The following is a 16,362-nucleotide window of genomic DNA, read 5'->3' on the forward strand; positions in this document are numbered from 1 at the left end:
TGAAATTGACTGAAAGAATAACCAATTTATTTAATGAACTCATGGGAGCCAACTTATTGATGATGTGATGGTATGAGAATATCTCAATCTATTATTGCCATATTTATGAGTATTTTTCCTCCTTCCTTCTAAACTTGTCATAATAACTAAGGCATAAGAAACATTGGAAATAATAGATTGAGATGTAATATGGCTATGATACCACATGTAATACCTAAGAAAAAAAATACTAAGATTCATACATTATATCCAAATACTTGGAATTTGGCTCCTTCTTGCTACTTAATATCTCCGCAGTGATGATATGGGAACAACTCTCCTCCCAACTGTAGGCTCAGCTCCCACTGGCCACCCCCAAGCCTTAATCTATTATTGTCATATTTACAAGTATTTTCCCTCCACTCCGAGAGATGCCCTCTTCTTATTTCCCTCTTTCTTATATATAGTATTTCCATCATAAATGACTCAATCCCAAGACTCTACTTGTCATAATTATCCTTATCTTAATTTGTATTTCCCTATGTCTTGTTTCTCTTGCCATATGTCTTTATTTTTTTTATTAATTTAATTGATTTGGGTCATGACACTTAGGTCATTCCATTTACTAAAGGAAGTTGGTTTACTTATTTTTATTAAGTTGTAATATTTTCCTAGTTGTAAATGTAGAAAGAATCTATATTGTTAAAGAGGATAAGATGAGTGTCATTTAGTTGTTATGAAAAGGAATAGACTTAGCCAAATTAGGAATTTATTAGATAATATAACAAAACAAATTGAATTTGTTGAATTGAGTGTGAAATATCTATGTAAGAGATTTTTTTAATTGAAAAAAAATTAGAGAGGCTAGAGAGGAGAGGTGTGCATAAGAATCAAAGTGAAGAGGTCAAATCCAAACTGTGAAATAATTACTAAGACTATAAATTTGTAATATTCCCCTTCAATTTGGATCAATACAATAACGTGTTTGTTCTCTATAGGGTTGTAATTTTATATTGTGGCGAGTGTAAACCCGATTTTTTTTTGTTAATGGTTATAGGAAGGATAGAAATTATAGGTTGAATAGTTGGGAAACAAATTATGGTTTGAGTTTCAGAGTTGATAGAACACCATCCAATTATAGTGTAGTATGATGGCTTTAGACTGGAATGGGTCCAAATTTATTATTGCATAATCTTTTAACAAATATTGACCTTCTCCTTTTCATTCATTAGTTGAAGGAAACATGAAAGTGTCTGTCACGGATGGTTGTCCATCCATATTATTTACCCAACATCTAAATCTAGCCTCTAGTTATCCAGTTTGTAACCAATAATATAACTTCAAGTTTAGCATATCGTTCGGATCTCTAGTCTTATCGTGACTATAAAGATATTTGGATCTCCATATTGTGAATAAGAATAAATCCATCTGGATCCCTGATTTCAAATTGTGCAAAAATTTGTCATTTACACCATTAAATTACGAGGTTGAGATATAAACAAAGTGCAATTAGTGCTAAACTTTGAGTTTGACACTGACCACCACTATTTCCTTGCTAAGTTTTGAATTTAGTGTGATAGATTCATATCTTTCAAGAGGAGGACTTCGAAGAGCATTGATCCACAATTAAGGGAAAAAATAGTTGAAAAACATTAAAGGCATCACTTTGGTATCATAGCAAGGAGTGCTTAGATATGGCAGAAAGGCGCGGAGGAGTATCTCAAGGAGCAGGTTAAGGAAGGCTTGTAGTGAATGCATCCCTACAAGAAGAGATGAGGTGCATCCAGACGAGGTTAGAGGCAATGGAGACTACCTAAAAAGGAGGAATTGACATGGGAAATGTCAGTGAGGCAGAAGAAGAATCTTTTAGTGAGGAAGAAGGTGAATAATTAATGAAGGGAAAAATACTGAAGATGGTAAGATGAGTGAACAAATATGGAAGTGCATGTATATGAATGTAATTTAAATGTTGATGAATTGATGGATTGAATCAATGCCATGGACAAATATTTCAATTATGAAGATGTAGATGAATAAAAAAGAGTAAAGTATGTAGTGGCAATATTGAATGATCATGCAACCCTATGGTGGGATGAAGTGCAGAAAAATAGGAAGAGGAGAGGTAAGTCTAAGATCAAGATTTGGGACAAAATGGTAGCTAAATTCAAATATAAGTTCATACGTAAAGATTACCAGTTAAATATTTTCAAGCAATTGCATAACCTTAGACAATAATATATGTCAGTAAGGGAATACACTAAATAATTTTACAAATTAAACATTAGAGTTGGTCATGTTGAAGAGGATGTTGAAAAGTTTGTTAGGTAAATCAATGGTTTAAGGTATGAATTTAAGATGAATTTAGTATTTTATTATCGAGGACAATTGAAGATGCATATTAAGTTGCTTTGAAAGCATAAGATAGTATAGCTAGAAAAAAAAATTTGAAGAGAGTAGAGGAAGAAGTCATGCAAGAGGAAAAGGACATCAAAGTGGTAGAGGAAGACTTCAATCCTCAAGAGAGGAAGGTTTAAGTTCAAGTATTTTGTCACCAAGAGAGGTGAATCTCAAGGGAGAATATATTTCTGAAGAGGTAGAGACAAAGGTAGAGATTATCAACCCAGATGTTACAAATGTGGAAAATTGGGACATATGTCATGGGAATGTCTAGAAAATAATCTAGCAAGTCAAAGAAGTGCACATGTGATAGAATTAAGAGAACAAAGTGTAAATTTAGTAGCAACTAAAGGAACCCCTAAAGAAAAAGAGTTATAATTGGTGATGAGAGTTTTAATCAAATCAAAGAAGGAAGCTAAGGAGCCATCCTAGAGGAAAAGCTTATTTCAATCTTTATGCAAGTGAAAGGGTAAGAGTTGCAAAGTTTTGATTGAGTGGTACTATTGATAATTTGGTTTCTACTGAGATGATAGAAAAATTATATTTGAAAAGAATAACACACCCTACTCTGTATAAAGTGTCATGGCTAAAAAATGGACTTCAAATTTTGATGAGTGAATAGTGTAAGGTGGAGTTTTAGATTGGTAGCTATAAGGATGAGGTATTATGTGACATAATGCCCATGGATGTATGTCATATTTTGTTGGGAAGACCATGGAAGTATGATAGAAAGGTTATTCATGATGGTAGGAGGAACACCTATACACTTGAGAAGAATGGTCAAAAACATGTCTTGTTACCTTTGCAAGATGGAGCAAAGGAAGAAGTTGGTCTTAATGTGCTATTAATGAGTGGAAAGGAGCTACTGCAAGAAGTTAAGAAAGAAGAGGTACATTTTTCTTTGATTGAAAAGCCCAAGGTAATTCTTATTGGTACAAGCTTAGATGAATTTCTTGAAGAAGTCTAAGTTATATTCGATGGATTTGTTGATGTCATTGTTGATGATTTTCCAAGTAACTTACCTCCAATAAGAAGTATTAGCTAGCATATAGACTTGATTCCAAGAGCAAGTCTTCCAATAGAGTAGCATACTGAATGACTCCACAAGAGAATGAAGAAGTGAAGAGACAAGTGCAAGAGTTGTTGGATAAGGGTCTCATCAAGGAGAGTTTGAGTCCATGTGTTGTTCTTATAGTACTCAACCCAAAAAAAGATGGAGGATAGAGAATGTGTATTGATTCCCTCGCTGTCATCATAATTACAATTATGTACATATTTCCACTACCACGCATTAATGATTTGATAGATTGTTTGAGTGGTGCCAAATATTTTTCCAAGATTGATTACCATCATATTAGGATTAAAGAAGGGGATGAATGGAAGAGAACCTTCAAAACAAACCATGGATTGTATGAATGGTTAATGATGCCTTTTGGTCCCACTAATGCCCCTAATACTTTCATGAGAGTAATGAATGAATTTTTAAGGAAATTCACTGACAAGTTTGTTATAGTCTATCCATATGATATCTTGATATATAGTCAAACAAATGAGGATAATTTGGGACATTTCAGGTCAATTTTAAATACCTTACAGAGAGAAATTATTGATTAATTTGAAGAAATTCAGTTTTATGAAGAAGGAATTGGTATACTTGGGTTTTGTGATTTCTGAAGATGGTTTAAAAATGGATGAGGAGAAAGTTAAAGGAATCATTACTTGGCTCATTCCAAATAATGTCTTTGAGGTGAGAAGTTTTCATGGTCTAGCAATCTTTTATAGAAATTTTATTGAGAACTTTAGTAACATTCATGCTCCTAATGCAAAGACCATTAAAGAAAGCAAATATCCATTCAAATGCACTGTAGTAGCTCATTGAAATTTCATATTGTTGAAACAAAAGGTAACATAATAGTTTGTCTTAGCCTTAACATCTTTTAATAATAATAAAATCAAGTCAAGACATATGCAAGTGGAACTGTTATTGGATTTGTCTTAAGCTACGAGGGAAGAAGGATTACTTATTTCAATGAAAAATTGAATGAAGCAAAATAGAAATATTCCTCTTATGATAAAGAATTTTATGACATTGTACAAGCCTTAAAGGAATAGAGACACTATCTTCTACCCAAAGAGTTTTTTTTGTATACTAACAATCATGTTTTGCAATTTAATAGCATTCAACCAAAATTGAATCAAAGGCATGCTAAATGGGTAGAATTTTTACAAAATTTTACATTTTCCATTAAGCATATGAGTGGTACATCAAACAAGGTAGTTGATGCATTAAGTAGAATTAATTTAATTCTACATGAATTTCAAGTTAATGTTTTGGGGTTTGATGAGCTAAAAGACATGTACAAAGGTTATGCAAATCTTAAGGATGTATACATGTAGCATGTGAAAATCTAGTGAGTATAACAAAACTTAACGGTTGATTTATATGATTCAAGAAGGATTGGTGTTCAAAGATAGCAAGCTTTGCATACCAAAAATGCTTACTGAGAGATAATTTGATAAAGGAAAAACATAGAGGGGTATTGTAAGGACATTTTGGACAAGATAAATCATTTGCTTTGTTGAATTCTTTTTACTTTTGGCTAGGTATGCAAGTTGATGTAAAAAGGTTTATTGAAAGGTGTAGAGTATGTCAGCATGCTAAAGGAAGGAATCAAAATGCAGGTTTATATCAGCCATTTCTAATTCCAAGTAGACCATGGGACTCTGTAAGTATGGATTTTGTATTGGGGTTGCCTCAAACACAAAGGGGTAACAATACTATTTATGTTGTTGTGGATATATTTTCAAAGATGGCACATTTCATAGCTTGTATAAAGACTAGTGATGCAACCAATGTTGCTAATTTATTCTTTAGAGAGATTGTAAGGTTGCATGATTTTCCTAAATGTGTTGTTTCAGATAGAGTTACGAGATTTGTAGGCCACTTTTGGAGAACACCGTGGAAGAAACTAGGCACTGACTTAAAATTTAGGTTAGCATACCATCCATAGATTGACTAGAAAATAAAGGCGGTAAACAAGATCTTAGGAAATATTTTGAGAAGTTTGTTAGGTGAGCATCCCAAACAGTGGGATCAAGTACTTTCTCAAGCTGACTTTACTTATAATGATTCACCCAATAGAAGCAATGGGATGATTCCATTCCAAATAATATATGGAATGCATTTGATAGGAATTTATGGCTTAAGAAATTTGGGAAAGCGTGAATTAAGGAGTGTTGATGGTGTAGAGTTTGCAGTAAGCATGTGAGAATTGCAGGAAAGAGTTAAGCCACATTTACAAGAGAATAGTGACAATTATAAATAGACAGAAGATATGAAAAGAAGACATTTGGAATTTCAAGTTGGTGACTTAGTGATCACATCTCTCAAAAAGGAAAGGTTTTCAACAGGGACATACAATAAATTAAAACTTAAGAAAATTGGTCCATGTAAGATTTTAAGAAAAATATCTTCTAATGCTTATGAGTTAGAACTCCCAAGTGATATTGGGATTTCTCCAATTTTCAACGTTACAGATTTGCATCCCTTCAAGGAGATAGGAAGTGTTACAGGCGATGAACCTCTAAATGATGAAAATCAAACTAATGGTTTAAAGAAACAACTATCAAATATAATTCAGAGAGAGATTGAAATGATGTTGGATCAAAGGGTAGCCAAGAAAACCATAGGTAAAGACTATTTTTAGTATTTGATCAAATGGAAGAATTGACCAACAGAAGATGCCACTTGGGCGACAGTGGGTGATATTTCCAAGTATGGCAAAAGCATTAAAAATCTTATAAACAAATATTTTCTTCCTCGGAAGTCTAATGCAAGAGAATCTACCAACCAAACCCATTTTTGACCTTCTTAGGTCAATCCATTTACTAAAGGATGTTGGTTTCCTTAATTTTATTAAATTGTAATATTTTCCTAGTTGTAAATCTAGAAAAAATCTATATTGTTAAAGAGGACATGATGAGTATCATTTAGTTACTATGAAAAGGAATAAAATTAACCAAATTAGGAATTTTTTAGGTAATCTAGCAAAATATATTGAATTTATTGAATTGGCTAGGAGAACTCTATGTAAGAGATTTTTTAATTGAAAAAAAGTTAGCGAGATCAGATAGGAGAAGTGTGCATAAGAATCAGAGTGATGAGGTCGAATTCAACCTAAGGAAGATTGTAGTTAGACTGTAAATCTATAATCTTCCCCTTGAATAAATACAATAGCATGTTTATTCTTTGTAAGGTTATAATTTCATACCATGGCAAGTGTGGACTCAGATTTGTTTTCCTTACTAGTTGTTGGAAGGATCAAAATTGTAGGTCGAACAATTGGGAAACAAATTATGGTTTGAGTTTTAGGGTTTGCAGAACACAATTTGGTTACAGTGTAGTCTGAGGGCTTTAGATCATATTAGGTCCAAATTTGTTATAACGCAAACTTTTAACAAATCTAAACCTTTCCTTTTGGTTCGTTATTTGATAGAAATGTAAAAGTTCCCAGCACATATCGTCATCCATCCAGATTATTTACCCAATAGCTAAATTCAGTGTTCGGTTATTCGGGTTGTAACCAATAATTTGACTGCAAGTTTAAGCCAGATCCTGGATACATGGATCGAAGTGTTATTCATGTTTAATGAAGCATCTGAATTGGTAGATCATTGAGATCTTTGGTCCTACCATAACTACAAAGATATCTCAATCTCTAGATTGTGAACAACAATAAATCCATTTAGATCACTGACTCTGAATTACGCAAAAATATGGGGTTTACACCATTAAATTTTAGGGTTGAGATCTAAACATAGCGTAATTAACGCTAAACTTCGAGTTTGAAACTTACCACTACTACTTCTACATTGAGGTTTGACTTCAACGTGAGAGATTTAGATCTTTCAAGAAGACTTCAAAGAGCATCAATTCACATTTAAGAGAAATATTAGTTAAAGGAGACCTAAGGCATCACTATTTAATGTCCATAAAACATTTACAAAAACCAACAAACTGAAATTCAAAATTAAACTAATTTCTTATTATCAAGAATTAAATAACTAATAAAAACAACATTTTACATTTCAAAAAACAAATAAAACTACATCTCGTTTTCATAAATTCACCGTTACTCATAATGATTTCATTAAATTATTAAAAATATATATGAAATTTTTTTTTTTTTAAATCTAAATTATAAATAATATTAAAAAAAAAACAACAACTTTCAAACCACATAAATAAATCATTCTCAAATCCCATTATCAAAATCAAACAACCTATCAAAATCATCTTTAAACCCCAAAACAACAAAATACTTATTAATAATAATAAAAAAATGAAAATATTGTTAACCTCCTACACATCAAATAAATCATTCTCAAGTCCCAATTATCAAAATCAAACAACATATCAAAATCATCCTTAAACATATCAAAATCATCCTTAAACCCAATACATTAAAATACTTATTAATAATAATAAAAAAATGAAAATATTGTTAAACTCCCCTGCATCAAAGTACGAAAAACATGTTCTCAGCCTCCCATGCATCAAAGTACCAAAAAATTGTTCTCATCCTCCAATGCATCAAAGTAAAAGGAAATAGTTCTCAACCTCCTCAAAATAGGAATATATTGGAGGAAACATGTTATTAGCTAGCACATTTAATGAATCAATGGACATTTTCCACGAGATTTCCAAAGAAAAATTGTACATATAATACTATCTCCCAGTGATTTGGAAATATAGAAAGTTTTTTATAATAATCAAGTACAATTCATAATATTAAATGACAAAAACAACTACTAAGGAGTATATTATTTTTCAAATGAAAATATAGCATATTATTTTTCAAATGAAAATATTAATGACAAAATAGAGATAGAGTATATTGAAATGAAGATATTAATAGGCCTGAGATGGGAAAGCTAAAAGATATACAACAAAATTTAAAAGACAAAATAGAAATTGAGTATTAAAATAGGGGAAAACTTAGTGAATAAGTTTCAAATTTTCAAAAGTAAAAATAAAGTGGAATATTTCTCAAGTAAAAGTTGAATCAAGACTTTCCAAAAGGCCTATCACCTTTAATTCAATGAAAATCTATATTGTTATAAAAGAAAGTGTTAATGCAGAATTTTTAATATCATTTTAAATGAAGATTTTATGGTGGGCATAAAAGGGCTAAATAGGTTAAACAATTATGGTAAAAAATCACTTATAAAACAAAATATTTTGTTAAAATATGTTTTAGAAAACAAATTTCGTTTAAAAATTAATGTAGATATTTAGGACAAGTTGGAGTGAAAATAGTGGTAAGAAAACTATAATAAAAAAATCACTTATAAAACAAAATATTTTGTTAAAACAAATTTCGTTTAAAAATTAATGTAGATATTTGGAACAAGTTGTAGTGAAAATAGTGGTAAGAGACATTTGGGAAGGATAATAATCTTGTGAAATAATAAAACCATTTAACTTGATAATCAATATATTGACTATCCTTTTTCTTTATTGAATATGGTAATAATCTTAATAAGGTCACTGATATGTATATCCCAATTCAGTCTCACAAAAAGTTGGCTCACAAGATTAATAGATAATTTATTTACATTGATGGTCAAAGTTGCTTATGTGGCATATGGTCCATAGGATCGATGCTAACAAACTGTTTATTAATATTTGTATAATTTATAATATTTATATAATTTATAGTAGTGATTTCAATTCTAATTTTTTATAATTAGATGAAAATTCTATTTTAGCTAACAAGGGAATTATTATAAAAATTTAAGTGAGAATTTGTTTAGTAACAAGTTAATTAGGCTTTACGGTTTTCAAGTTTTGATAATTTGCAATGGTCTAATGAAGTGGCCAAAATTCAGCTCAATGACTTTTACTCATGGGATGGGTAGTAGTGTCGTGGATTATGTGATATCTGATAATCCATATACAACCAAATAATTAATTTTGACCTTTTAAACAACCATGAATCTGACTATGATCATAGACCTTTAACGCTAACTCTAAACTTTGTCATGTGCAAAAGTCTCATTGAAGAGTCTTCCAATAACCAAAGACACTTGTTTTTTTTGACAAAAATAAAGCTAATCTTATTTTTGAAGGATTTAAATAGCGAATTAAATATCCTTATCTTATGATAACAAGATTCAAGACCTCTATCATTACTTTATGACAACATTCTTTACCTCCATAAACAAATTATCTATCGAGGTATTATGTAAACATAATAACAGAACGACCAATGCTTGGTACAATAACAAGTGTAAAACTACTCTAAAAGTCATTAGGGTGTTTCTAATCAGCCCTTAAAATCCAATAAGATAAAGAGATACCAAGCTCTAATTAAAAGGAAAAAAGGTATTATATAAACAAAAAGCAAGAGAAGTGTTTGCTACTATCTATGTCAGATCCTAGCAAATTATGGAGGCAAATTCTAACTCATAAATTTAAAGAAAATAATATGATTTCCCCAAGGGACTAAAATTCCTAAAAATCTTTATGAATCTCTTAATGTCATGGAAAACATTCCAAATGTTTCTATAGATGATAGAGTTTTTTCTAGAGAAAACATACAGTTTGGGGTTAAGTAACTCACAAAAGTGGAAGCTAAGTACAATGAAGGCTACCAAGTTGAAATCATAAAATTTGGAGGGTTTATCTTCATCTTTCACATACACAAGCTCTTCAATTTAGTAGTTAGGTAGGGCTTCTCTAAACCTAGGGTTTAAATCCATGTGGTACCTAATTTTAAAAGTGGGGATAAAACCAATCCCTTTAATTATAGGACCATTATGATTAGCCACATTTTATCCAAGCTATACAAAAATATTTGGAAAAAAGAATATTATAATATGGCTAGAAAGTTGTAGAAAAAAAAGTCAAAGGCTAGGCCAGATTTACGAGCCACCATTCAATGGGGGATCACCTTGTTGTGCTTAGGATCATCACGGAGTGTTGCAATAATAAAAATAATCTCTTTCATTGTTTCATTGATCTTAGAAAAGCTTTTGACATGGTGCCCAAGACTAACCTTCGGTATAGGTCAAAAGAACTTAAAGTTTCTTTTGAGTCGAGAGTTGTTGCAGTAAGATTGTATGAGAATGTTATTACAAAGTTAAGGAAGGCTAAGGGTTGGTTGGAAGAAATTAATTTTAAGATAAGAGTCAGGCAAGGTTGCCCTTTGTCCCCTACCCCTTTTGCCATATGTGTTGACAAGGTACATGATTATTTGGAAAAAGTAGAGTGTATCAGTCTGATTATCATTGGTATAATCACCATCCTTCTTCTTTATGTTGATGTCATTGTTCTTATGGCAAGAAACTTTTATGGTCTCATAGAGCAATTAAGAATCCTCAAAGATGTCTACTCTAGTACAAGTATGATTGTTAACACTAACAAAACAAAGGTTATGATAATTAAATCTAAAAATAATACTTACAATGTTTTTGTATAAGTGTCTGCATACAAATATCTCGGAACCAATATTCATCACAAGCTCAATTAGAACTGTAGCATCCATAAAAAAATAAATGTAGGGCGAAAAACTTATTATGTGCTTGAAAACTGTCAGGCTAGGCAGTAACTCCTCAAAGCAAAATTGATTCGTATATTATATTCTTTCAGGTTGGTCTTTATTATATACATGAGGGAGAGACTGTTCACTTCATCTCCCGATGACTGTTCATATTACTTATTATTTATTTACATTATATTCACCCAATCCTGATGATTAGGTGTCAACATTCCCCCCCTTAATCTGAAGGGATGTTGGTGAGTCCAAGCATCATTCTGAATCATTCAAGCTTTTCTCTTCCAAGTTCTTTGGTGAAGATGTCGGCAATTTGCTCATTAGTGGAACAATGACAGAGATGGATTGTTTTGGCCTCAACATGATGTCGAATCAGATGATATTTGGTATTTATGTGCTTCGTTCGATCATGGAACTTTGGGTTCTTGGCCAACTTTATTGCAGAGGTATTGTCAATCATGAGTGGAGTTGATTGTACTTGTTTTACCTGCAAATCTTCAAGAATTTTCCTGAGCCACACAATTTCTTTTGTTGCTTCAGCTGCTGCCACGTATTCTGCTTCTGTTGTGGAATCTGCTGGAACTGATTGTTTGCGTGATCTCCAGGAGACAGCTCCTGATCCAAGATACATAGCATATCCTAAAATAGCTACCCCAGTTTCTTTGTCTCCATTGAAGTCTGAATCAGAGTATCCAATCAAGCTGAAGTCGTCCACCTGTGTATACTTGATTCCAAAGTCTTGAGTTCCCTTCAAGTACCTTAGAACTCTTTTTGCAGCAGACCAATGTCCCTCACAAGGCTTTTGCATAAACCTGGAGAGGATTCCAACAGCAAACGAAATGTCTGGTCTGGTAGTAGTTAGGTAGTTGAGACTTCCTACAAGCTGTCTATACTTTGTTGCATCCTCAAATTCTTTTCCTTCAATAGATGTGAGCTTTAAATTTTGTTCCATTGGAGTAGTAAGAGGATTGCATTCTATCATGCCAAACCTGTTCAATAGATCTCTAATGTATTTCTTTTGAGAAAGAAATATGGACTTCGGATGTTGGGTTACTTCAATACCAAGATAGTAATGAACATAGCCCAAATCAATCATTTCAAAACTTTTCCCCAATTCCTTCTTTATGGATGCAATGTAGCTTTCATTGTTCCCTGTCATCAAAAGATTATCTACATATACCACAACATATACAACTGTTTTGCCAACTTTTTTTACAAATAAAGTTGCATCATCAAGATCATAATGTTTGAAATTGAGTTTCAGAAGATGCTCAGTTAGTTTTTCATACCAGGCTCGCGGTGCTTGTTTGAGGCCATACAAGGACTTCACAAGTTTGCATACTTTATGTTCATGCCCTTTCACAACAAATCCTTCAGGCTGGGACATAGAAACATTCTCTTTTAGATCTCCATTCAAGAAAGCAGTTTTTACATCCATTTGATGGACTTTCCAACCGTTCTGAGCTGCTAGGGCAAAGAGTGTCCGGATGGTAGCCCATTTTGCTGTGGGGGCAAAATTCTCCTCGTAATCGACCCCTTCCTTCTGTGCAAAACCTTTTGCCACAAGCTTAGCTTTGTGCTTGTCAGGTGAGCCATCAGCTTTATACTTGTTCTTGTAGACCCACTTGTAGTCAATTGGTTTGGTTCCTAATGGAGGATCAACCAGCTTCCAAGTGCCATTCTTTATGAGGGCATCATACTCCTTTTGCATCACTTCTTTCCATTCATCATGAGAAGCAGCTTCTTTGAAGGAAGTTGGTTCAAAATCTGTAGACAAGTTCAATTCACAATCATAAGAAACATCCATATCAACAGGTGAATTAGAGTCATCTACATCACCTCCATTTTGTCGGTTTGAATTTCTAGTTCCTGTCTTTCCAACCTCATCAGGATGAACACTTTCAAGTGTCTTTGTCAGCCACTTTGGGGGACCTTTCTCAGATGGTCCAGGCTGCTCCGCTGATTGAGTTGGGACTGAATCAAGGTTGAGTCTCCCAATTCTGTCAATCACATCACTTAAAGCATCATCCGTTGTTGGAGTTTCATGCAGGGGAGAGTGTTCTTCAGAAGAAGATTCCACATGTTGATCTAGTATAGGAATCCCCCCTTCAAGGTGTGGAATCTGATTATCGAATTCTAGAAATGATTTTGCTTTTACGAATCTATCCAAGCAATCAAGTTGCCGCTCAACAACATTGTCAGTTTTGGATGATTCAAGAAAAATTACATCTCTAGATACAACAAACTTTTTATTTACTTCATCATAGAGACAATATGCTTTGGAGGTGTTTGAATACCCCAGGAAGATACATTTATGACTTCTAGCACCAAGTTTGTTTCTATGTACCTTTGGTATCAAGGCATAACAAGTGGAACCAAAGACCCTGAGATGCTTTACCGAAGGAACATGTCCATACCACATTTCATATGGAGTCTTGTTTCTAATAGCATTAGATGGACATCTATTTTTTATATATGAAGCACATAGAACAACATCAGCCCAAAACATTATCTTTACATTTTTTAAGAAGAGCATGGATCGTACCATATTTAAGATTGTCCTATTCATTCTTTTAGCTACACCATTCTGTTGGGGATTATAAGGCACAGTTGTTTGATGTTTGATCCCATGTTGGCGAAGATAGTTTTCAAATTCATTTGATGTGTATTCTTTTTCATTATCAGTGTGAATAGACCCAATATGAGATTGTGCATCATTTTCAATCCATTTATGAAAGTTCTTGAATGTTTGAAAAGCATCAGATTTGTTCTTCAATAAATAAACCCAACACATTCTGGTGTGGTCATCAATAAATGTCATCATATATTTCTTTCCATTTGCAGAAGGAACAGGCATTGGACCACATAAATCTGAAGGAATGAGTTCAAGTTTTCTATGTGCTCTTGAATGTGAATCATGAAAACATTGTTTGCTATGCTTTCCTAGAATGCAAGCATAACATTGCTTAAGTTTCCTAGGAATTGTAGGCAAACCAGCAACACCATTTTTCTTCAACAAGCGGAGGTTGTCATGGTTCAAATGTCCAAATCTAGCATGCTATAATAAACTTGATGGAAGTGTACCTTCTTCATAATGAGAATTGTATGAGAAATGTTGTGCACGAGCAGAGGTTCCTTGCAGCTTGAGAAGCCTTTCTTCTTCTATTCCCCTTATGACAAGTGAGTGGTCAGATGCTTTTCTTACCTCAAGCTTGACATCAAACATATGAATGGAGTGACCTTGCTGGCGGATGTGGACCAAGGACAACAAGTTTCTCTTGAGTTGTGGGAGATATAGAACATGATGCAGAAGAAAGTCTGGAAGACCAGGTAGTTTAAGCTTGATTGTGCCAAGCCCTGATGGCTTGATTTTTAATTGGTCTGCAAAGTACACTGTTCCATCAACATTGTCAGTAAATTCTTCAATAAAAATCTTTTGTATGAGTCATGTGGCAGGTTGCTCCTGAATCAAGCAGCCAATCATTTTTCCAAGAAGCAACTGAAGCATTAAATAAATCTTCATTTACTCCAATATTACATTGTACCACGACATAGTGAGCGGATTCAAGTGCTTTACCTTTGTCTGTATCATCAGTTTTACCTTTCTATTGGTTTCTTTGCTGCTCAATTTTGTCCTATGGTAACTTGCATGTAGAGGCATCATGTGATCCATTTCTCTTGCAGCGTATGCAGTGCAAATCTGCCTTTTCTCCTTGAGAGTACCTGCCCCCCTGCCTCTGAAATATCTTCCTCTTCCTCTTCGACCACCTCTTCCTCTAGAAGAATCTTGAGCAAGATTCTTTTCTTTATAAGCAAGGCACATAATCTCTTCAGAACATTCAGGGGTTGTCTTCTTTCCAAAAGCTTTCTCTCTTTCAGCAAACTTTTTCACAAGAGAGTCAAAGGTGATATCTTTGAGATTTCCATTTGCTTGCAATGACTCAAGATAATTGGAGTAAGTAGGATAAAATGCCTTGAGAAAAGCGATAAAAGGAATATCCAATTCAACCTTAGTGGATTTGATATCATGCATTATAGACTTTACTTCAGATGCAAGAGCAAGAGGATCATTATTTTGTAGTTCAAGAGTGAAGAGTTTAATTATGAGTTGAACAACTTCAAGTGCAGAATGTGAGTCATAGAGTTCTTTTAGCTTTTGTAAGGCTTCAAAAGCAGTGGAAAATGACAAAATATGGCGACTCACCTCTTCATTTACAGACGCTGCAATTAATGCATAAGCTTTGATGTTCTTTTTTTCCCAAATGACGAGCTCTTTGTCTGAGGTAGGTTGTTTTGGCTCTTTGTCTCCGTCTCCAACACACACTCCTTTCCACAACTCATTGAAAATGAGCGTGTGTTTTATCATTCGGGACCACTCAGGATAGTTCTCTTTGCCCGTGAGAACTATTCCCACGATGGATATGATTGAATGCATATTGTAACAAAAAAAACTTCTGCTACAAAAATTTTACTCTTAATGGGAAAAAAATATAGTTCTGATATGACTGGACAACAAACTCAAATTGACAGCAAATGTCAATACCCAAGAGATATATATCGGCCTTTTTTGGTAATACGCACTATTCAAAATATATATCGGTTTCTTTTTACATTGATCACCCAATGCAGCCCTTCAAAAAATTTTAAAATTACAAAGGCAAAAAGACAATGTATTAATGAACACTGCAACGTTTCCTAGCACTCCATTATCAAAGCAGTATTCCATCAAACTTTGTGGTCTCATTACATGCAATAATCAATCCTTCAACATTTCCTGGCAAGAGGAATTTGCTCAATTGACAATCAGTGGATACCCGTTCACGAGGAGGAATTTGCTCAATTGACAATCAGTGGATACCCGTTCATCAAAACACTCTCATGCCGCTGAACAACACCCATGACAGTCACTGTACTGCCTTCCTTGATGTGTCTGGAGTGAAACGTAAACAATCAAACCATCTGAAGGAGCAAGCTATGGCTCAAACTGATTCAGATTTTTGAGACTGAAACTTATCAATAATATATACATCAAATAATGTCATTACTTCAGACGCCTCTGATAGCCATAGACCACATAGAAATTAACTGGAAGACATAACATTATATGAAGCCCTTCAAAATTTTTAACACACAGCTGAATATCGAAATCAATTATTACGGATTGATTGTTGAAAGCACAATGGCAATGTTCTCATCGAGCTCCCCAAATAGAAGCGAATGCAACATACCCTCGTAGATCTTCAGAGGCTTTGATTCACACACCAGCAGCGTTTCACGCAGTAAACTTGGTCATGGAGACGATTCATGCACTCAACGCATCAGCGTGGAATGAGCAATGGTTCAGCGCTCCATCCTGACACATAGCAGAGATCGCCTTCAATCCGCTCAGAATACAATTATGCAGTGGGCGTAGAACAATTATGCAGCA

The sequence above is a fragment of the Pinus tabuliformis genome, chromosome 8, assembly GCF_031772625.1.
Source record: "Pinus tabuliformis cultivar Carrire ecotype Pingquan chromosome 8, CPIR1, whole genome shotgun sequence".
Classification (NCBI taxonomy): domain Eukaryota; kingdom Viridiplantae; phylum Streptophyta; class Pinopsida; order Pinales; family Pinaceae; genus Pinus; species Pinus tabuliformis.